The following is a 25,358-nucleotide window of genomic DNA, read 5'->3' on the forward strand; positions in this document are numbered from 1 at the left end:
GGGAACCACGCGTAATGAGCTAAGTGTTAGCGGCAATTTTGAACCACACGCGCACAGGATGGACTCGTTAGTGAGACGGCGTTTTGCGCACCGGCAACGGATACTGAATGTTTGGAAAGACGCTTGGACAGAAAGTGAGTACTCTTCTTCCCTATAGACCGACGTGAGCACTAATTTCCTTGTGAAGTTTCTCAAGCGCACTTTTACTGCAGATGTCTCGTCAGTGTAGATGAACTTTGGCGTGTTACCGCAAGAGTAGCATGAATGTGTGTTTTTATCTGTAAAAGGACATGTCCATGGTCATAGCCGAAGTTCTCTGCTTGACAATGGTGAATCATTACTTTTTCCAAAAGCTGGGTTAGGATTTTTTAGTTCTTAGTTATTACTGACAACTTGTTTTTAGGTTATACTACTATGATGTATCCAGTATTATCTAACCCAACCATGGTGGTCATACCAAGTTAAATAGTCATTGACCGGTTATATGATGTTGCACACAGTACTTCTGATCTTACCTTGCTGCATTCGGGTGTTACGTTCTCAGGTGGGTCAGACACCCTGATATCTTTTTGCTGCTCATGCACAGTGCCTTACCTAAAATCCATACAACCCTTATTGACAAAAATCACATGATCTCAAATATGTTTGTTTATAAAAAATTATAACTTGTAATTAGGCATGAGTTGTGTTCCAATATGTCTTGTGTTTGTCTCAGAAGTCAGATATCAGATGTGTGATAAAAACGAAGGCAAGTGAGGCAAGCTCATAGTTTTCTTATGATATATCAATGGTTTTCAGCAGAAGGAGACTCAATCCACTGAGTGTTTCAGGTGCAAGGCCTATATTAATTGTTCAGAATCATTATGACAGAAGCCACAATTTTAAAGTCATTTATTCAGCTACTTCAGTCATGCATCAAGGAAAGGATCTGATGTCGGATGAGTCGAGAGTGACAAATCAATAAGAGTTATGTAGCTTGTTTTATTTATTGCGCTATTTGGGCACTGTAATTAATTCAGAGATGCACAACAGAGAATAGAGTGTAATTTCACAAACAGTCTAAAAAGGTCCTCGACTGTAGTTATACTGGTTCAAATCAACAATCAGTATTGTAGGTATACTGGGACAGGGGGGAAAAAAAGAATGGAACATATGCATTAGACAAGTGATGAAGAAAACTTTATTGTTTTCCCATGCTGACTAGGTGGCTCCCTCTTGAGCACCACCCACCTATACCCCCCCCCCCCACCCCCCACACACACACCAACACCACCATCACAGTCATGCACACACACTCAATCATTTTAACCTATTGCTAGATTTGTGGTGTTTTTCCACTCCCTTGTGTATTCCTGCACCTACGATTGTGACTAGCTTTTTAAGTTCCTACAATGAATGCTGCATTTTTATCAAACATTCCCCCACACACACACAAAAAGTATTCCACACCCTCCTCAATTCTCACACACAATTACAGTGGGGAAATATATATATATATATATATATATATATATATATATATATATATATATATATATATATATATAGGCTATAGTAGTCTATTCATTATTCCTTGCATCCTGCAAAGCAAAGCAAATATGTTTCTGTTTTGTGTTTTGTTTTTATCTGTTTGCCATCACATAGAATGAAAGTCTGTCACCTAAGCTGTGATAACAGAATGAAACATGCTTTGAAGAGGATTATTTGTATTGTTAGAATCCAAATAGCTTGTCACACATGGAAAATGGCAGTCGCTGCTTTGGGAATCTATCTGAAAATGGAGATGGTCAGAGTAAAAGGTTACAGAGTGCCTTACAGTAGCAGAATATAAAGGCATCTCACAGTCTCACATATAAAAGGCGACACACAGTCAGGCCAGGCTGACACTGTATAACACTGGCAAATGCAGAAGCCAGGCTTTACTGCATACCTCCATTTTCTTTAGCTATGTGCTCAAAAATCTCCATCTTCAGTGAGAGAGGCGTCGTTTTTCGGTCGCTGTGTCTCCCCCCCACACTGCGATGTCACATCTCTTCCACAGCGAGGCTCAAATACATAGCGCGTGCCGACGGCGCACACAAATAGCAAACTCCGCGTTTCTAATGACATCATCATTACCTTAACACTCCCGCTGGTCCGAGACCTTTGACCTTGTGTGGTTGGTCCAGATTTTTTTAGTGGATGGCCGTCCCCTCCCCTTAAGTTCCCCCCTTTAGTCCCTGAGATGGCCCTATTGCCTTTCCTCAGACCGTTGGTGGCAGCGGCGAGACGGACAGCGGAATTTCTCCTCCACTCGCTTTATTACGGCACCTTTTTTTCTCCCCTCTTTGCGATAAATGCTTTTCCGCACACGGAACCCGTAACCCATCGTCAAAATGATGCAACAACAACAACAAAAAAAAAAAAAATGGAAAAGAAGCACGAGCTCTATATGTTGTGGCGACACCGACGCGGTGTTATTCATATGTTCACTCTTCCTCCGGAATCGGATTTCTCCTTTTGTAAAGTGGCCGCCGGTTCCGCGGGATACCGATCACCGCCTGCGCAGTCTAATAGGACCAGAGGAGGCTTTTGTGGGAAAAAAAAAAAAATTGCAATGCAAATGAGGGCCTGTGCAAGGATGGCTGCACCTTCCTCACGGCGCTCTCTCTCTCTCTCTCTCTCTCTCTCTCTCTCCAACTCTAATATTGGTTTATGTCACGAGTCCGGGGGATTACAGCATATTCCAGGCTATAACGTGCTTTTTTTTTTGTTTTGTTTTGTTTTTTTGTTTTTTTTTAAACTTCTAAGGAAAGCGTTATTTTTAGCTCCACTTTGCGATCATAGGCTAGTTGTGGACAACACGGGACGACTTTGATAATTAAGGAGTTGCTTTGACAACTTCACTATGTGGATATGCACCATCGAAGACCACGAGGCTTCTGGAACGGATTACTGTCACGGGATTGAACTGGAAGCGAGTTGTTATCTTTGGTTATCTAGCTGTATGAGTGTGTTGGCCGTCATAAAGCTAGATAACCGAAAGTAAAAACTGCCTCCATGCTCATCGACCTCTGTGCATGCTGCAAGACTTGATGGCTTTCAGAAAGTGTGTGATTCATGTGATGTGATGTGATGTGATGCAAACATTCAAAAGTTTTACACTGCGAAATGACTGAGGGTGGTGGGGATCTTCTATGGAGTTGAGGATATTTTTAAATCTCTCTCTCTCTCTCTCTCTCTCTCTCTCTCTCTCTCTCTGTCCCCCACACACACTGTTTTTTTTTTGTTTGTTTGTTTTTTTGTTTGTTTGTTTTTTTTGCTTTATTTAATGTAGTTGATCCAGGGATGAATAATTCCTTCTTTACAAACATTGCACGAACTTCTAGCCTATATGTGACAATACTTCTGAAAAAAATGGACTTTTTTATTGCAGAAGTCACGTGCACGCCTTGCTTTGCACGATTTATTTTTATTTTTATTTTTTATTTTTGCTCTGTCGCCCTTGGCCAGGAAACGGCGCTGGCATCCCAAACAGAAATAATTAGGACATATAGAGAGCTGACAAAAAAAAATAAAAAAATGAAAAGGGGTGGGCACATGGGATAGCGTTAGGAGTTTGGGGGGTTGCGGGGGGGGGGTCGCTCCTCCTTAATTGATTCCGTTAAAACGGAGCACAGGAGATGTGAACGAGCGGACGCTCCCATTCCCACGCTCGGGGGCAAGCGGCGGTGCCACAGGCCGAAACGAATATGACACACAGAGCCGGCGGGGTTTGGTGGGCTTTAGAAGGGGGGAGGACGAAGAAAAGGGAGGAGGGGGAGAGGAAAGGGAGGAGGGGGCATCAAGGGTCATGAAAAGACGTCAAGTGCACCCGACTCATCTGCATCACTTTAGAAAGTGGCGGTCCCCATGCAGCGCGCGCACGCGGGCCCCCGACCAGACAGGAGCTGCAGCACTAACGGCTCAGAGCGCGCGCTGGGCTTCTACACGCCACAGTGCTGGCCTCTGTATCAGCATGCTGAAGAGAAACTTCTGTCTCCTTTTATAAAACTATTTTTATTGTTCACTTTCGAGTAAAGCCTCAACGCAAGCCTACAGAATAAAGGGGCCACAGGCGCGCTGAAAAGATGACATCACATGCTTTGTGCTCGCATTGTATCTGAACTTGAGAACTGGCAGATTTTCTTTCAGTCGGTCTGACGCCCATATTGCTTACATTATCATCAGACATGGTGCTTAAATGCAGTCTGGGTCACGGAGACAAACCGTGAGAACAGGTTAAATTATCAAGTGACACGTCTAAGCTAAATAAATAGACCTAAGGGTATTTAAAAAAATATATATATATATATAATATTACCATCATGTAACTGGCAAAATTAGATTTTACAAACTCATTGACCTGTATTACATTTATAATAATAATAATAATAATAATAATAATAATAATAATAATAATAATAATGATAATAATAATAATTTATTTCTTCTTCTTCTTCTTCTTCTTCTTCTTCTTCTTTTTCTTCTTCTTCTTCTCCTTATTATTATTATTATTATTATTATTATTATTATTATTATTAGTGTTGTTATTTGTGTTACTAATTAGGTTTCATTAAAAAAAAAAAAAAAATCATCAGCTCAATCCCTGTGTGTGTGTGTGTGTGTGTTTGTGTGTGGGACTACCAGAGAAAAAAAACCCTGAGAGCGTGAACTGTTCAGGTGCAGGGTCTGACTGAGACTCAGTGCAGAGTGAAACGCTGCCTTGCCCTTTGAATGAGTCCTTGTTGCCAAGACATGACATATCAATGTCGTGCTAAGCACACGAAGCAAGATAAATAGGCTAGACTAAACAAAATAACTCACTATTTGCACTTTTAATTGTGGAGATCCATGCTGTTCACGTGGCCAGTTTCTCACATTACTGCAGAGAAATCAGAGTGTAACAGCTCGGTAATTTTTCCCCCCATAGTCCATGCCATTTTACTCATCAGTCTAATCAGGTTAACGGTGGATAAAATTTTTGTAGTCATACAAGTCAAGCCTTCTTGTTTACACATTCATTTTTGTTTGCGCTAATCAATTTAGGTGATTCTTTAAAATATTTTTTTCCTCGAGCCTTTGCTGTCTGGCCCTTTATTTCACCTATTCTAAACGAGTCTTGCTGGCACAGAGGTTGGAAAGTCATTCGAATCTGCTCTAAATGTGACCGCTACGATTTAATGTAGGGATGTACTGCAGAAAGGTGGTGAGTGGACTGGAATCTCTTCAAATTATATTTTGAAGGAGTCTTTCATTATGACAGTGCCACATATTCTGAGTGAAAGAAATGGGTCACATTTTTCAAGGATATCAGTATTCCAGCAAGCCAGTATATGCTCTGTATAGAATAGCTGCTGCAGTGATATGCTCCTTAGAAAAATGCATGCTGGGATTTCTCTTAAGGTTTATGCCCTTCTGTCCCATAGCTGACATATAATATTTCACAAAGGAGAAAGGAGATCAAAATTAAACGAGATTACTGTCCATTCCTTCTCTGCTGGACATTTGATGTGTACGTATGACCATGTTACGTATGAGGTTTACAGAGATCACTTCAGCGCATAACTGCAAGTGTAATGAATGTTCATGCGCTAGGCTACCCAGTATGAAAGATTTTCTTGATTGTGTGTGTGTGTGTGTGTGTGTATGTGTGTGTGTGTCTTGGGCACATTTACAGTGAACAGGGGGAAAAAATCCTGCCTTTTTGATTGGCTGAATAGTATAACCATGGCGACCAAGGCAGCTTATAAGTATTCATTGGGTGAGCAATCTTCATATTTTGGACTACTCCACTTCCCTCAAATGCCAAGGCCTCCTGTCTGGCTGTTTCTGCTGCCCTTGATAGTAGGACATCTCCGATCCACATCCATTTTATTTTTTAAAATGACTTTACCATGGACATTCTTGATGCCAATATGCTGTAATGGCAAATCTGAACTTTATATTTATATGATATTGGATGTTAAATCCATTATTTCTCCTACAACTTTATATACACTAATATACAGTTTATGTAGTGCACGTACTGTATGGATATTTGATTGTGTCTAGATGCTTTATGTTAGAGATGACTTGTTATAATATTTCTTAATAACATTAAGATAACAAGAGAAGGCAATATGGTAATAATGATATATATATATATATATGTGTGTGTGTGTGTGTGTGTTATATATATATATATATATATATATATATATATATATAAAGAAGGCTGTGAAAATTTGTCTTTATTGTTGAATCTTTTGATCTTTTGCTAAAAAAAAACACAAAATACTCTGCTTTCATGGATATCAAACAATTGCAAACACAACTTATAAAAAAATCTGTGCAACATTGTGCAACAATTATTGAAACCCTTTTAGTCAATACTTTGTGCTATGTCCCTTTGCCAAGATAACAGCTCTGAGTCTTCTCCTATAATGCCTGATGAGGTTGGAGAATACATAGCAAGGGATCTGAGACCATTCCTCCATACAGAATCTCTCCAGGTCCTTCAAATTTTGAGTGGACTGGTGGACTCTCCTCTTCAGTTCACCACACAGATTTTCTGTGGGTTTCAAGTCAGGGGATTGGGATGGCCATGGCAGGACCTTGAGTTTGTGGTCAGTAAACCATTTTTGTGTTGATTTTGATGTATGTTTTGGATCATTGTCCTGCTGGAAGATCAACCCACGGCCCATTTTAAGATTTCTGGCTGAGGCACTCTAGTTTTCATTTAATATCTGTTGATATTTGATAGAGTCCATGATGCCATGTATCCTAACAAATTGTCCAGGTCCTCTGGCAGAAAAACAGCCCCAAAACATTAAAGAGCCAACGCCATATTTAACAGTGGCCATGAGGTACTTTTCCATATGGCTACCTCTCAGTGTGTGCAAAAACCACCTCTAGGGTTTATTGCCAAAAAGCTCTATTTTGGTTTCATCTGACCACAGAACCTGATCCCATTTGAAGTTGCATTAGAGTCTGGCAAACTGAAGACCCTTGAGTTTGTTTTTGGATGAGAGTAGAGGCTTTTTCCTTGAAACCCTTCCAAACAACTTGTGGTGATGTATGTGACTTCAGATTGTAGTTTTGGAGACTTTCTGACCCCAAGACACAACTAACTCCTGCAATTCTCCAGCTGTGATCCTTGGAGATTTTTTGGCCACTCGAACCATCCTCTTCACAGAGCGTTAAGACAATATAGACACACATCCAGTTCCAGGTTCATTCATAACATTTCCAGGTGACTGGAACTTCTTAATTATTGCCCTGATGGTGGAAATGGGCATTTTCAATGCTTGTGCTATTTTCTTATGGCCACTTCCCATTTTGTGAAGTTCAACAACCTTTCGCTGCACATCACAGATATGTTCCTTGGTCTTATCCATTGTGATGAATGACTAAGGAACCTTGGCCTATGTGTTACCTCATATTTATAATCCTGTGAAACAGGAAGTCATAGTTGAACAATTTCCTGTTTCTAATCACCCAGGTATGAAAGAAAATGTAAAATATCAATGGGAATATACTTCAAATATATTTTTCTCATATGAATTCATAGGGGTGCCAATAATTGTTGCACACTTATATTGAACAAAGATTTTTTTTGGATAAACCTGTGTTTTGTGTTGCAATTGTTTGATATCCATGAGAGCAGAGTATTTTTTGTTCATTTTTAAACAAAAGATGAAAAGGTTCAACAATAAAGACAATTTTTCACAGCCTTCTTTGCTCATACTTACCAAGGGTGCCAAATTTAGTGGCGGGCACTGCATATAGGCATGAAAGTCTTTCTGGTGCCTTTCCTTGAACATAATGTCTTTATTAACTCTTAATGATAGCTTCTGGATCTATACTGATTTGCTACTAGAACACACTTAATAGGACCAGACAGGTATATATATATATATATATATATATATATATATATATATATATATATATATATATACACACACATACATATATTATCACATATAAATAATTATAGCCGATGGTCTCATACATTAATACATTTTTATTATTAGTCTATAGCAGCTCAATATAGGTAGAGACTGAAGACAGATTGACTGGATGATTGTTTATAGCTGTAAGTGGAGGATTTAAATGAGCAGAATTCTGCCAGGAGCTGTGCGTAGTTCTGCCCCTTTATGCGCTGGTCCTTGTCACATGTACCTTGCTTTTCACGTTGGTTGGTGTCGCTCTGGCAACCGGAGGTGAGCTCAAAGGGTGCATGCGAAAGAGTGTGAGTGTGTGCGTATGCCTGTACATGTGTATGCATTTGCATACGTATCTGAGGCATTTGCTGTAAATGAGCATGTGCAAAATTAAAGTTGTAGGTATATGTGAGTTTGTGCATATGTATATAACAAGACCTTTCAACTCCCTGCTACTCCATTTCCCTGAGGTCAAATCTCTATTCATTACACTTTAATGCTCCAAATATGATGTGCTGCCCTGTCACATTCCAAGCATGTTGCGAAATTAGTCTCATCCAAATGTATATGGGTTTCTGAGATTCTATATAGGAGCTGAAAACAGAGATTTTAGTCCTATATTCATTTTTATTGTATAAAGAATAAGCAGTAATAACATCCATGTCTTGGCAGTGCAGCCCAGTTGTGCAATAACCTAATCTGCTTCCTCAGATATCTGGTAGCTGAGCTTTTGTCAGCGTTCTTTTTAGTGTTCGTATTAATTACATTCCTTGGAAGTACCACGGAAATGATCTAAAAAAAAAAATAAGAGAGAGAGAGAGAGAGATAAAGGCAACTCTTTGGTAAGAGGTTTAACTCAGCTCTAACACTTACAGCAGACTGAGCAGGTGAGTAAAGCTTGTAAAAGCCCCGATGAATGATTTAGCTCATTTTAAGTGCTACACTGTACCGTTCTAAAGATCCGTTATGCCTTACACTAACCAAGCTGCCCTGAGCTAATTATTAATATATTTTTTTCTGCTGTATAATCATAAACAATTCAGAATTCCTCTGTAATACAAAAAACCCGACTCAGTACAGGAGCAAGGCTGCGTGCATCTATTAGTGACGGTTTTATAGTGTTCAACTGGAACTGACTGTCTGCGTGTCCTTTTGAATTCTGCAATGCTCTGCTGAATTTAGATTATGCAAATGGCCCTCGTGCTATAAATAAATTCTTATAATTGCACTAAAAAACACCTCGATCCTGTCAGATGCCAAAGCCTAAATAATACATTTCACGCTGGTGAATTATTCACTTATATTAATTACAAATAACCGCCAGGACAACATACTATAGAGTTGTTCTTAGAAGATAATATAATCTAGTTCTTTGTTAAAAAAAAAAAAATACAAGGAGTTCAAATGATTAAAAATGATTTTTCTTATAAATGAGGAAGAATTTGTTAGAAATGTCCTCTAGTAGAAAGTAAATTATGTGGGTGACACAAATACTATTTTACAGTTCCCAGAAGCCCTAATTATCTGGGCTAAATTTAGATGAGACAGAATTAACAAGAGAAGATCTTTAAACCCTGGAACTGCCATCAAATGTGCGATAAATTGGCTTTATGCTGTTTGTAAGTGGTCACTGTTGTTTCTAAATGTCCGCGCCCTCCAATTAAATAATTGAAATGCTGCACCTGTCACAGGCGCTGGCTACGTCATGCGGTGAACCGCGCTTACATTAGAATCTCGACTTTATGCAAATTTGATGAGCACCACCTCATGCATATATGCGCCGGTCCCTGGAGCTGCCTGCCTTAATATCCTTATTAGAAGGAGGGGGGATTAAAAATTGATGGCAGAGGTTGGGTAGGCAGATCGCACCCTTCGATCTGCCCACAAAGTAGTAGTGCAGGGTCTGAAGCTGCTTCTGTGCAACAGTGCTTCCTTCTTTCAAGGTGCCACCATCTTAAAGGGCTTAGCAGTGACGAGCACGCGGAAGAGGGTAGGGACCTAAAATGTCCGCTGGCACAGGGCTCGCGCATCCTCCTCGCTAACGTGCTCACATCAATTACAAAATTATCCAGTATCACTGAAGCCATGCATGCTGAGCGACTCATTTACATGCATCGACTCACCCTCCCCCGTTACTATCAGTTTTATATGCGAATGGCTCATGGCAAGCAGCGGCGCGTCTTATCCATGCACAACACGCGCCCTTTGCACAAATGCAGGGTGGAACCCAGTGCATGTTATCACAGACTGTATTCATCTAGAGCACCTCATGATCGCCTGAAATTCCAAATGAATATATATTTGCTACGTGGCCTGTGGCGAAAACCTTGGTAAACCATTATACTGATATTTAAATCCGCACAGCCTCTAATCTAACTTTGGATAAAAATGAAGGGATGCCAATATCTCGGATAGATGCCAATTGCTGTCAGATAACGCTCAGCTCATTTTAACACTGATTGGACGAGGCTGAAATTGTCTTAACGGTCTAGGTTTCTCAGCCACATTTGAGTCATAGTGTCATCGCAGTTCTTCCTTGCCAAATTTCTGCTCGCTGTTCCGGCAGGCCCAATCCACTCCAGTGTCTTAATTATTTCAAAGGTGGCTGCTTAAAACAGGGCAGCGCCGCAGCGCCATTTGCATTTCGCTTTCATCTCTGTAAGCCCTCATGGCACTGTCGAGGCAAGTGTGCGGGAAATGAGTCCTAATGCTTGGCTCCGTGTGCCCACACCCAACTCGTACACACACACACACACACACACACACACACATGCACACAAGAGCTTGTATTGAATTGATGGCATATATGCAGGCATCCAACAAAAGAGCTACGAACGCACTGAGAGCATTTCCATGCTGAGTTTCGTGACAAAAAAAAGGAAGATGCATATCTTCTATGCACAGTGATGTAAAGACCAGGGTCGGACCCTATTGTAGCTTGGTCAGGTAATTGCCAGGGGTGAATAGAAGCCTGGAAGTGCAGACAAAGTATTGGGTTCATTTTCTACTTCTCTTTCTAGAATGTATGCCATGTGGTTTTACTAGCAGCACTCATACCTGCAATCACATGGTAATGGGCTTCTTTGGAGGTCTGTGAATTTGCCATCGAAGGGAATGCTAGAGAAGAACAAGGTCTTACATGGGGAAAGTGGAAGCGAGGCATAGCTACATTGACCACACAGTTTTGATACAGTGTAGTTTGCCTTTTGAACAAACCTGTACTTTTGATCATATGCTGATTAGTAATGATGTCATGTATAGCACTGGCTACCATCAATCTTTTTTTTTTTTTGGTGTATATACAGTATCACCCAAGAAAATCGTCTATGTTGGCGACACCTCTGTACGCGCCATTATTTTCCGTTCTCCAGTTTGTGCATGCATGTAAATATCCGTCCGCCTACATCTCGTAGTCTCACCTCCAGGAAGTCTGGATTGTGTTGATTAGTGTGAAAATGTGCTCCTGGGGTGTTCTGCGAAACTCCCACTCTGTCTCCCTCCCTACCCGTCACTCACTCACTCACTCACTCACTCACACGCACCTTATGTGTGGAACCCCCTAGACTGCTGAGATGAGATGAGTGTAATTAAATTCCTGCATGTGTTAGGCCAGGCCTGTCAGCAGCTAATAAACGGAGATGAGGGAGTCTCTTGTACACTGAAATAAGACAGCGGGGCACGGAGGGCAGCCAAAGGGGAGCCGGGCAGACACTCAGACTGCAACGCAACATTATTTCCACACCATCGGAACAGCATGTACATTGGAGCTTGATAGATTTTGTGGTAAATATTTTTATAAAGTCGTTACTTATATGATTGTAAAATCAATGATCTATGCAACATTTCTTTTATTGTCACACTACAAAACATTTCCTCTTGCATGGATTTGTGGCTGCTCAACCCTGCATTTAGTTGTCTCTATAAAATAAGAAACTATATATATATATATATATATATATATATATATATATATATATATATATATATATTGTTTGCTTGAATTTGGCCATGACGCATGTACTGCATGGATTTTCCTGTGCTTTGTTTGCTGGGATGAACCCTCATTTTTCACCCAGCAGACAAGATGCAGGCTGTCAGTGGGGGAATCATACCTGGTTCCATGCTAGACCAGTCGCCCCTCATACAGCCCAGTAGCTGCTGATTGTCAGTGTGGGGTGCTGGCAGAGAAATGCAATAACTCTAGACACCCAGGCTGTGGAACTGTAGAGGGGGATGGGTGAACTCACAGCCTGCCAACGCCGTGTGTGTGGAAAAAAAAAAAAAAAGAAAAAAAACCCCTGCTTTTGCTTTTGGCCGAAAAACACATCCTGCAGGCTAGACAAACACACGGACCTGCTTTGCTACTTCCTACCACTTCCTTATGCTCTTCCTGATCAGTCTGGAAGTAACTGTCATGGCTTTCATGGCTGTGGCTCGGCGTCATCTAATTATAAGCACAGACAGGAAATATGTCATGAGGGAGGAAGTGCATCACAGTGGTTGTGAGTAATTTGAGGACTGCTTCTAGGAAAATAGTAGGAAGCTGCCTGTGTTTGACGTTAATGAGGGGAAAAAAGAGCAATTTATTCAGCGGTAAACAATTATCCATTTACTTTGGAAAAAAGATAGAGACTTGAAAAATGAACTAGCCCACTCATCTCATTTATTATGTGTTTTGGCAAAATAAAATCTCACACACTGTTGTTTTTGTACCAATGAACCATTTTCAATAAAGCGAATTGTTTTTTTCACATCAACCTGACCATGTGGATTTATTATTTCTTCTTATTACTTTAGAATACATGCTATTTCATCAGTGTGCGGTGAGTGAGAGAAATGATTCTAATGCAACAAATGAATACTTTGCGCTTCAATGCTTTAATGATCCCTGCGCTCGGTTGTCTGGAGCCTTATTAAGTTGCTATTAATCAGTAATTAACAAGTAACTAAAACATATAATCTCTTCAACTGTGATATTTTCTTTTGAATAAATCTCTACAGACCATACATTCTTCATGGGTTTTTTTTTATGTGTACAAACAACTTTGTCCGAGGATGTATGCTACTCTATATATTGACCAGAGAACCGGCACATAGCCTAGCACAGTAGCTTAATAAGACGTGACAGCTGTCATTCCTCCTTTGACATCTTTGACATGAGAAAGACACCATCACTTGGACAAGGCCTGCACTGTTTTTGAGCTTGTTACAGAATAAAATACTGCTGTAAGGGTTCCCCGCCAAGCAAAATCTTTGAAACACAGTACGGTCAATACAAAGAAATTCGAGCTTAAATTGCACTGATGTAAACAGAGCTGCAAAAATATGGAGCAAAATAGGATATCATAATTACATTGCTACACAATACGACTTTGATTTGACTTGCAATGTATTAAAACTAACCTTATCTAACGGCATATTTACACAACTTCCACTGAACACTGGCGAGCTAGTTCAGTTCTGTTCGATTTCGTACATAAGGAAAGGTACAAATATGAAGACACTCCTAACCATAACAGTAACATCTGTATTTTATACAAGGTAAAATGTATTTCATAAGTCTTCTCACTTATGGATTATTACGAATTGGCATGTTCGATTATATTAATTTATTCACTAAAACAAACTGGTGAACTTGTGATGTGTTTGCAATATTTTGACCAAAGCCTGTCGTCACAGCAATCCACAGAGAGCGCAAATTTAGCCGTGTTCTCCGGGTGATGGCACAGAGGTGGAGAGAGATGAAAATATCTTAAATAAATAAATTCAAATGCTTCTCGGGGAGATCTCGTTAGCATAATAAATGCATCTATGATATATGCAGCTACTGCAAACTGTGATAGGCAGAAAGGGAGAAAATTATTTTCTGACAAAAAAAATCGTAGCGTATGATTTTGTAAATAATTGAAGTAAGCACAGTCCTGCTCACTTGATTTCTTTTGGCTGACAAGATCAAGTTTGATGAATTCACAGGTCAAAGTTCAGCTGGATAAAGTCAAATTCAAAGTTAAAAGTAAGCGCTTACTGAAACATATGCAAGTCAGACTGAAATGTGTTCCATCTGAACATTGCTTTAGCTGAAAAAGTAAAATTGTGCACTTTTCAGATGTCTCCTGTATTGCCGTAGTGTGGCATGAAAAATGATTAATGCTAAACCTAAACCATAAATGTTGGCACCTCTATATTGTGCAAACCTAGTTCTGTCTGTCACTTTAAGTAGTCACTATCCAAATCTTCATAATTAATCTTAAATAATCTATTATTATTATTGTTATTATTATTATTATTATTATTATTACACAAGTAGCTTAGTAATATTGTGGCTCTTTCTTTGATACTTTTATTTTCCAGAAATTTCACACATCAGTGCATCTACCTGAATATCCACTGACTTTATAACAGCGCTAGAAGAACTTTGATTTATATTGCTGTTTTGTTACATTGCAATATCATGGTCTTAGTATTATAAGTTTCTATCTAGGTGACGAGCATTTTGAGACGTGGTTAACTCAAATGACAAATTGAACACCATCATACATAAGTCACTCTATGGTTTGGATTAACTTTAGCTATGAGATTACACACCAAAGAAAATATGATGGAAAGTGTATTTAAGAGGTTAGGACTGCATAGAGTGTATATATCTGTGTATTTGGGTTTCGGTTGTTGGTTCCACAGCAGTAGTTCTCTGGAAAAGCAAGTGACAAAAGAGACATTTAATAGTGTTAATCACAAGATTGTACCTGACTGCACGTTTAAAATTGAAATCATTATTTCAGTTCCAGAGCTTCAAACCTGGACCTGAATCCGATTCAGACTGAAACCTTTCACCTTTCTCATTTTTCCCCTCATCATTTGCGAAAACTATAAGCATCATCGCAAAGCTGAAATGTTAGCCTGTAGCTTTAAAATGCTAAATATTTATGAATCTTATTTTCTGTTATTCTGCAGGAGCAGATATATGACCATAACTGTCCGGTGGAAGCAAGTGAGGCGAAATGGAGCTGTCTAAAATAAAATCCAGCAATAAAATCCAGCATAAGGTGAGCTTAGAATAAAATATGAAACGAGAAAACAGACTAACATCTTTGTCTGTGGTGAGTAGTCCTTGGCAGGTGGACTCATAACGTTTGTTTGTCTATGCTTTTATGGAGGTTTCCCCCGTTTCCTCTTTTCAAGTGAGTTTGCATGTTTGTGCATATGCACTAGCAGCCTGCAGCTAGAAATGAAAACAGTATGGTCTATTTTATCATTGCTCGGTGGTCAGCGGAATTAGCATATTGAGCCAGAACATTCGGTTAACACAGTAAATATTACGCGCAGCCAGTCTGGAGCTTTATAAGAAGAGAGCTACAGCATCCCTAAGGGCTTTTATCCTTCCTTTACATTAATGCACTACATACAAATGAAACTGAGTGACAGAAATCTCTAATATTCACAAAAGACCATTTGGTTCAAAACTAAATAAACTGCTCTAGTATGAAAAATCTTGATTGATCAAGCTAGAAAATCTAGAAAATCTAGAAATTGAATAAGTGTATGTGTTAATTTAGAATGAAATTGTGAGCTCTCTTGAAATATAATATCACATTATTCCCCAACATAATAATAATAATAATAATAATATATATATATATATATATATTTTAAAAACATGCCTACTAATGAAGGTTTTTTTTCTTTACTATAGAATCCAAAGACTTGTATAGATTGAATGTCTGGAATATAATAAACTATTTGTATAAATGGCTATAAGTGTAATCAGTGAAACATTACATTTAGCTTTAAGGAGCTTACAGTTAAGCTGGGAAAAAAAAACAACCATCCCTGTAGACGAGCAATACTCGATGTTAATTACTGTTGCTGCCGGTTGGATATGTGCTTTTAAAGCCAATTAAAAACAGGATGTCGAGTTCAGTCAAGCTTTGAAAACTACACGTCCTCCTGCCTGCAATCTGGAGGCTCAGTAATGATTTCTGATCAACGGTCAGGTCTCGTTTAACTAGACGATATAAAACATAACACTGTCCTTATGAGTGTCTGGTGAACTAGAGTGTATTTAGGAATTGCAACAGCACTTGTTCGCTGGAAAAAAGGTTTATCATAGCTATTCATTACATAATTCAGTGTAAGAGTTCTTTATTTATGTATTCGTCCATGCTCTTTTATATATCACCAGTCTGCGAATTAGTTCATTAACTGAATTTGCTGTTCACACTAATAAGTTCAAATCTGCCCTGTTTGGAAACTGACGCATCCTGCTTCCTGATTCGGTTTCTCTAATGTTAGCATGCATGCTATTCCCGTGCAGCTCCTATCATTCAGTTTTATGTGTAACACACAGCTCTTCCCTGCATATGCATCACTAGGATGTGATTAGCATTTGCTCAGATGAGCTAATAAGCTTGCACGATTACAATTAACCATACATGCAAAAATGAGCTCATGTAGACAACATGCCGTGCTTATTGTATATTCCAGCTCTGTTTGATTCATCAAACATTTACAAATAGTTACATATATATGTAAATAGTACCATATAATTTTAATGGGATGAATATACCAGTATGTAAAGTGTATCTATGTGTCATGTCGCATCGCTTAGAAATGATCCCAGTTTTATCGATCATATTTGGTAAATAATTGCGCCCGGCATTAGTCCTGCCCAGCGCTGGCTTACACACCCCATGACATTCACACATAGCACACATTTCCCCTCCCTCCCTGTTCGAGAACCTTCTTCAAAAGAAACGTATTGCACTAATCAGCTTTTGATCCTTATTCATGTTCCAATTTTTCCCTCCTTCCGGAAAAAAGTGATCTAGTCGAGATCTATAATTAAAGATGATAGAGCAACATTGCATTCGTTAAATATCCAAGTAGCGAACGGGATGTAACAGTGCTGTGCTGCACGAGTTTAACCCACATCATTATTGTATGCCGAGAACAAAGGCTAAGCGCATAACAAAAAAAAAAAAAAACGATGCAAATGTATGCAAATCGCTGGAAGCAAGAGGAAGGAGTGGATAAGACAGGCTAGAGAAGACGCACAGCAAAAAAAAAAAAAAAAAAAGGTGGTCGTGTGTGTGTGTGTGTGTGTGTGGGGGGGGGTGTTTACCTTCGCAAAGCAGCCATTTTGAGGTGATTGCGTTTTTAAATATTTCTCCACGATTACACAGGAGATGAAGTTTAAAGGCTCTAACGGGTCATGTTAATTTCACCTGTTTTGCATCAGGCCCTCTGATTTGATATTACGTGAGCCGTTTTTATACTACAACCCCACGGTTCACTGAAATTGTCTCTTTTAAGACAACACAAAGCCATGAAAATCTAACTTTGCCTCATTTCAGGCCACCACTTTCTCCATTTTCTCTTTTCACTTATAGTTTTCAGTTTAGTTTTTGTAGTAATGATAAAAAATATTGTTTAATGATAAACCACTTTTTACACCATGCAGTTTATAAAAAACTAAAAAATAAAAAAAAATTTCTAGACTTTTTTTAATCTGGACTGAATTCAGTGCACGGTCAGCAATTTATTTTCATTGTTTTTAACGATAATTCTTAAAATTGTTTATGATGCAAGTGTGGGTTTGCGTTTGATTCGCATGGGAATTTTTTTATAAATGAACAATTAAACTGTAATCTATTTCTGTATTTCTAATCTGAGGCTATTTCTATATCCTCCTTCAAGTCTTTAGACAAATGACTTTTCACAATCCACCAAAAGCTTCATAGATCAATAAGAAGCTTCATAGATCTTACAGATCCCTCCTACCAATATGAAAATGATGTTACTTAATAACGATAAAGGTTTGACTAATAGGTTAGTAGGCTACATATTAGTCGTCTCTTACGGAGCGATTAACAATGGCGTTGACGCTATTCAGGTGTTTGTGTGCATCTTTACAAGACTTCATGGAAATCAGCGAGTTGTACGCAGCAGCACATGAAAGCCGATTAAAATAATGCCCTCCCGCAGACAATGCCACATTTGTGATTTGTGTGACACACACACACACACACACACACACACACACACATACACACACGTCTGGGCCTCTCCTCAGACCTCAGACACAATATAGTGTGAGAGGGGGCTGGGGTGTGAAAGCATAGACAGACACTTACAATAATGCATAATGATGTTAACATTCCTGCATGTCTAATAGAGCAGCATCCAACCACAGACTGTGTGTGTGTGTGGGTGGGTGTGTGTTGTGTACAGGGATGGGGGGGATAAAAAGTGAGGGGGGAAGGGGGCGAAGAGGTAAAGTGCTAAATTAATTCATGCATCTAAGCCGTGGCTGTGTTTGAATGTGGTCATTCGCACCCTGATCGCACACCCAGTGTCTCAATCCCAGAAAGGGAAAAGACAGAGACAATACAAAGACGCATCTCTCTTCGCCATGCGCATGCATATATGAAATAAATCGCACCTGCCAGACAGCAGTGGCGCTTTCCTTCACGCGTGCCGCCTCTATCGTTCTAATTGGGAGCTTAGAGCGAGGTGAGATTGTCCCTTCCCCGTTCCTATCATTTTGTTAACCTCACATCAAGCGGAACCCCCTGCCAATGGGACCAGACGAATTGGATATGAAAATAGAAGTGAAACGTTTGTCAAGGGAAAGCAGATGACAGGCCGAGCGAGAAAGACAAGAAAAAGAGAAGGACAGGGATAACAGACAGACAGACAGACAGAGCGACAGAGGAGAAGGCGGGCAGCGAAAAACAGAAGAAAAAAAAGCTAATTTTTCCATGGCCACCCTCACATCGTCTGCATTGCAGATCCTCCAAAGCCTGGCAAACGTGCCACCGGAGCTCAGGAGTAGCTTTATATGCTTTATACTATCGGTGCCTCGGCTGATCTTTCATTCTTTTTCTTTTTTTTTTCCTTTACCGCCCCATATTTTTTTCCCTCTTCTGGTCTCCATAAAATGTCAAGTTAATTTCCTGGGTGGTATGAGCTACACCTTGCCATGCGCCTTGTGTGTGTGTGTGTGAGGTTTGTGTGTAAGCATACACATGTGTATGTGCTCGTGTGTGAGAGGTAGAGAGTGGGGGAAGGGGGAAGGAAGAGAAGTAGATAGAGGTGGAGGTAGGAGCTTGGAGAGCATGCCAGTGTGTATGCATGGATGTCAGTATATATATATATATATATATATATATATATATATATATATATATATATATATATATATATATATGCATACATGTGGGTGTGACAGTGAAGTGTATATCCATATGACCTAAGTGATGGTGTGCAGAGGGTTTTTCTTGATATGTTTAGTGTGTGTGTGTGTGTGTGTGTGTATTTTCTATTTCTGCCACATAAGCTCCAGATCACTTTATTATTATGTCGTAATATCCGGACAGCGGAAAGTTAACAACGTGAGTATGAGTGTGTGAACATAGTTTATAGTTTACATATAAGTGTTACGTATACGTGGGGCATTTTCCTCAATTTGACCCATACGTGCTTATGTTCTACACATTTCCCCTCTTCCCTACTATTAATATGCATGCCGGATGAAGTCTAATGTAAGGATTGGACTTGGTTTCAAATATATTAATTAACGAATGCGTTACAGCCGTTCTCCACTCAGCTGGAGCTTCAAATAAATAACGTTTCTGTGAATGTTGCTTGCACCACTTTAAACAATAGTACACGTTTGCTTCAAAGCTGTGAATGATTGGTATTTTTATTCAATTTGCCAGTTGTGTGTGTATATAAATGTGTGTGTGTGTGTGTGTGTGTGTGTGTGTGTGTGTGTGTGTGTGAAATTGTTCTTGTGTCCTGACCTTTTTTCTTTGTTTTTTTTTCTTTGTTCCAATAACTCATTTTTGAGACACTCTTACTGTCTAAAATGGGATTTTGATTTCCATATTGAAGGGCCATGAGATGCCAAACCATTTCCAAGCAGAAAAAATAAATGTAGCTTGCAAAACACCATTTAACATCGAAAGCTTTTTTAAAAGTAAAAAAAAAAAAAAAACAACAATAACAAAAAAAGGTTTTCTTGAGAGACGTCTCTCCTTGTTCTGCTCAACTCTGGTGTTGTGTTCTCATATCTCATATGCCTATCACTGTAGTGTGTGCTTGTGTGTGCGTGTGTGTTTGGGAGCATCAGAAAGGATATGAATATGTAGTAAAGGTGTGTGTGTGTGTGTGTGTGAGAGAGAGAGAGGGAGAGAGAGAGAGAGAGAGACGATAGTATACACAAACATATTCTCATGGAACCGTAAAACATTATAATGCGGAGGAAAAGGATAATGTATTTGTCACTCTTGCTTATGCTGATCTATGCATCTGCCCTACAAATGTCACATCCCATAAGCCCAAAAAAATTACACCAGCCCCACCTAATTAAGCATATTCATGAAGCTGCTTTGCATACTGCCACTAGCCGATTGGGCAGCGCCAGGGAGAGACGTGATCGGGTGGGGAGTGAAAATTCACACATGCAAATCTGCACCGCTATGGACTTGTCCGTAATGTGATGTGGAAATGTATGTGAAAGCAACGCTGCTATTCTAGAATTACTCACAACTGGATCTGCATCATATACGAATAACAGCAAATCCTGACTTGTAATGTACAGACAGGTGACAAATTAAAGGAAAAACAACAACAACAACAAAAAGTGTTGGGTTTTTAGTGTCAATTAATTTTTTCCAATAATAATAATAATAATAATAATAATAATAATAATAACAACAACAATAATAATAAAATAATAGTAATAATAATAATAATAATAATTATTATTATTATATATTGTTTATTGTTTACTGTTTTTATTATTATTGTTATCATCATCATTATTATTATTCTTATTTTATTATTATTATTGGAAAAAATTAATGGACACTATAAGCATTTTTTTTTTCGGTTTGGTTTATAATTCTGTGTGTGTGTGTGTGTGTGTGTGTGTGTGTGGAAAATGGCAGGTGTGCAAATCAGAGTAGGCGAGTCTTGCATACTCGATGAGGATGCAGACTAAAAGGGGTCAGAAGACGAGAGATAGTGAGTGCAAGAAGACAGAGGAGAGTAGTTTGGCATGTAAAAAGGGAGGAAGGGACAGAAAGAGAAGTCGGCATTTTGCCATGAGAGCGCTCCTTCCCCTCGTGGCCCTGAATGCCTGTTTTTGTGCTGTGTGCACAGAGCAAGCTCAATCAGGAGCCCTCCAATTAATTAACATCCGGATCGGAGGGACGCCACGGCTTGGGTAAACAGCAACTGTTCTCTGCCTGGGGTTCCAAAACAAGGGGGCAACAATAGTGCCATTGTCCTGCGACCACTCTTTTGCGGGGTGGGGTGGAGGGGGGGTATGGCGTGGACCTGGGTTTGGGTGTATTTATGCGTGGGAGTGTGAGTGTGAGAGAGGGAAAGACAGAGACGCAGAGGCAGGCCACTCTCCCATGATCCCATTACCATAGACGAACTCTACTGCATCCTTCATGCCAGCTGCAGAGAAGAGAGAGAGAGAGAGAGAGAGAGAGAGCAAGTCTGTCATAGCATCTTCACATCAAATCTATCTGCAAGAGGAAGAGAAAGAGAGGGTGGGGTTGACAGAGAAAGAAAGAAAATGTAAAAAAAAAAAAAAAAAAAAAAAAAAAAAGCTTTGTAGCTTGTTACCATAGATGAAGTGAGAAAACCCAGTAGAATAGCTTGCATCCTTGTTAGAAGGCTTTTCTGGTTGATGTTTCTCTCTTTGAGTGAGTGACCACATGCTAGTCTTTATCCTAGAAGAGTGATGTATGCAAAGAAATATTTCATATCTTGCTGTAAAATGACAATTTCCTAAATATGTGCCTTTTTAAACAGAGTTTTGCTTGACTGTAGATTTAACCGAAAAGAAGGGAAACACCACGAACAAATATAAGACTGCACAAAGAGAAAGCCTCGTAGCAGCACTCAGATCTCTGCCTGGCCTGTCAACTCGTTTCAGATCTGCAGCCCCGTCTGTGAAACTCACTGTCTGCTCCTTATCCTGCTCCTATGTTAAATCATATATGACATTTTAGGGGGCCATTTTGTTAATGGCTAACGCACAGGAATGCACTCGGAAACCTTGGAAACACTCTGAAGTGAGGCCTTAGAGGTTAACCCCCCCCCCCCCCCCAAATCCATTCCTCATCACCACCACCCACTATTGCAACTGGAAATAGCTCTTGCTTGCTTTGACGAAATGAAAGCTGCAGACGTATAGAGCCTGTGAGTGACAATGACAATTGCATATGAAATTGTTACCCCCTATCCCCTTTGGAGATTTTTACACGCTGTTAGTGGCGGCTTCTCTGTTCTTTGGATGCTTTTCTGTACTTGGGAAATTGGCTTGATAATGGCTACAGTCTGTACCCAAAATGGCAGGAGTGCACCCCCCACCCCCCCCACACCTTACTTCTGAAACAGCATCTGATGACTTCTGTCTGGAATTTCTCTAATTGTGCTCCATCAGGACGGCGTGTGTGGTGTTACGGGCTGTGGTTATGTTAAAGCTGGTGTGTGTCATGCATGTGCACACATAAGACTCTTGCATCTTCCTGAATAGTGGAATAGCACCGATTTGTAATTATGTAGTAATTACACTGTTATTATACAGTATATGACGTAGTGGCATGCGCATTATATATATAAAGGCTGAAAATAATATTTCATATTTAAATGTATTTTTTAACACATGGCTAAAATTGCAATTTCACATCGCATCAAAGGTTCTTTTTGGGTGAGGTTTGATTCACATGTTTCTGCCTTGGCTTTCCTCATGACCTTGTCCTCCCTAGTTCATCGTTCTGCTCGCAGACTCACAAACACTGAGGTATAATTTCACTTGGTCACTGCGTGCGCTTCTGAAACGTCACATGGCTGGTGTGAGTCACATTTTATTTCGAACGCCACGCATGCCGGTTACACAGAAGCACCCTTATTTCCGCAAAAAAAAAAAAAGAAAAAAGAAAAAGTTTAGTTTTAAGAGTGGTAGCTCACCCTCACTGTCATATATCAGGCAAATCTCTTGAGGCTTTATGTTTTGTGTCGAGCCATGGGATTCGCCCGTACACCGACGCCCCTCCCCGTTCACCTCTGCGCATATTCCAATCCATTGTTGCGTTTAAAAGAGATGCGGAGGTACATTATCGGTTCCCTTATTAAATTCTAATAAGGGACGTGTATGCCACGGCACTCAGCCAATTTCCAAATCTGTGCCAAGGGTTGGACGAGTGCCTCATTTGCACGCAGAGTAAGCGTCCGTTCATTCGTCTGGCCTCTTCCGTTAATGGCATATCACTGTGGTGACGAAACGTTATGCACAAGCAAGTAATTAATGTCGACCTCATGACACTTGCATTGGTGGCTGGCAGAACAAGTGTCACTCCACTCTCCTGAGAAAGCATTAGCTGGCTGACATGCAAGAAAATGCGCGCGCCTTTGAATGCGCTCTGTGTGAAGCAGAACAAAGGGATGGACAAAGAGGGAAAGAGAGGAAATGAGAATGTAAGCTGATGCAGGTATAGGCATGGGGGAAGAATGAGGAGAAATAGCTTCTGATGTGATCCCAGCCATCGTATGATGCAGAAGGTGCTGAAAGGCTAAATTGGCACTCTAATAGAGACGGTTTCGAGCCCAGCTTGTACATTGTAGAAGAGGAAGCACATATGCATGTTACTGTATGTCTGCGTTTTGATGGCAGGTCGCTTTAACACTCACCCAGTTGAAAGTTGGAAATCTTTAATATTTAATACAGCGGGAGAGAGTGTGTGGAGGAGGAGGGCTGGAGCTCTAATGATTATTTGTGACAGAAGGCTATGTGTGTTGGATCACTCAGCTGAATGTAGGGCAGTGTGAGGAATCCTTGCTGCCTTTCTGCCGGTGCAACAGACACGCGAGGGAGGGAATACCACAGACTCTGCAACTGATCTGAAAATACCGTTAATATTATAGAAACTCAGTCAGCTAGACCACATGGTTTGTAGGAATTCAAACAAGTGAGAGTGATGCGGTTGGATTTCATTTGATGTTATATGTGTAAAAGTCTAATCCCACTCCTAACCCTAACACTCGCAAACTGCATTTTTCATCTTCAGGGGTTTAACCTTTGTAACTTTTACTCCATTGTGTGCTAATTGATGTTAACCTCTGTTTATGTTACTCCAATCAAGAAAATGTCATTATTTTTGAATTTTGAATATTTTTGCATTTCCTTGCATGTCTCACAGTTGAATATTGACAAAATTCTTGAAGGTTAATGTTAGGGTTAGGATTAACACTGACCCTGGCTTTCATAATTAATAAACAATATTGTTTACACATGAAATACATAGCATTAAAATTGGAAGAACTTGTTCCGTCCAAAAATATTCATTCTATGATAAAATATCGGGAGTATTGATTTGGATTTCATTACAATGATCCATCATTTTTCTACTTAGTGTGGGCGTTGTCTCTGACTGAGAATAATGCTACGAAAAGAAAAAAGGTAATGTAGTTATTTATCAATAACATACTTTAATAGTCATAGTTTCAGCTCTCTCTGTGTTTTTTTTTTTTTTTTTTACAAGGTTGGCAAAATTGATTATTGTTTGATTGGATTATATATATATATATATATATATATATATATATATATATATATATATATATATATATATATATATATATATTATGAGTGATAGTCATTGTTTTAGTATCCAGTATACAGATGGTTAACTAAATAAAGCATTGTAAATAGGTAATGGTAAATTCTCATATAATTCTAAATTATAAAAAAATAAATATATAGAAAATAATCAGTTTGGCCCTTATTATAGTACATGAACTTTCATACAAATGTCATACAATTTCATACATTAGTTATTTAAGATTCCTCTTAAGTAACATTATTTACTGCATTGAATACATTGAACAAGTAGTGAACGTCATAATTAATAAGCAAAGAAAGCTGACATGTATTATTGAAATTTGTTTAAACGTTAATGAAATACACATGTAATAAGTAATGTTAAAGATAAGTTCGCAAAAAAGGTTTATGATTATTTTGTTTATTGTTATATATCAAACATTTCAAGCATTACTGGATTAATGTTATTTGGTGGTGTCGAACGACAAGGCTATTTGCGTTAACTTAGGGTGACCATACATCCTCTTTTTCTACGACATGTCCTCTTTTTTGGACCTTAAAAAAGCATCCGACCGGGATTTCTAAATATGAGGAAATGTCCGGGATTTGGCTTTAGTTTCATTATGATGTGCTTATGGTGTAATATTGCATCATATGTGCGCATATTTGCATTGCTTTAACCCCTCTCTGTAATTCCCGTTTTCTCGCACACCAGTTGGTCGATTATAAAAGGCTTGCAGCAACTATTGGCCAAATTCCTGCCTCTCAACCAAGCCTACTCTCAGCAAACGTGC

At 39.3% G+C, this 25,358-nt stretch overlaps 1 long non-coding RNA gene across 1 annotated transcript; it reads left to right on the forward strand.

The window, feature by feature from the left end:
* On the forward strand, nucleotides 1–25,358 carry LOC128598958 (uncharacterized). The gene is made up of 4 exons (XR_008384327.1): nucleotides 1–134; nucleotides 14,898–14,989; nucleotides 24,377–24,423; nucleotides 25,280–25,358. It is a non-coding gene; the product is annotated as an uncharacterized LOC128598958 (long non-coding RNA).

The sequence above is a fragment of the Ictalurus furcatus genome, chromosome 22 (assembly GCF_023375685.1).
Source record: "Ictalurus furcatus strain D&B chromosome 22, Billie_1.0, whole genome shotgun sequence".
NCBI lineage: Eukaryota > Metazoa > Chordata > Actinopteri > Siluriformes > Ictaluridae > Ictalurus > Ictalurus furcatus.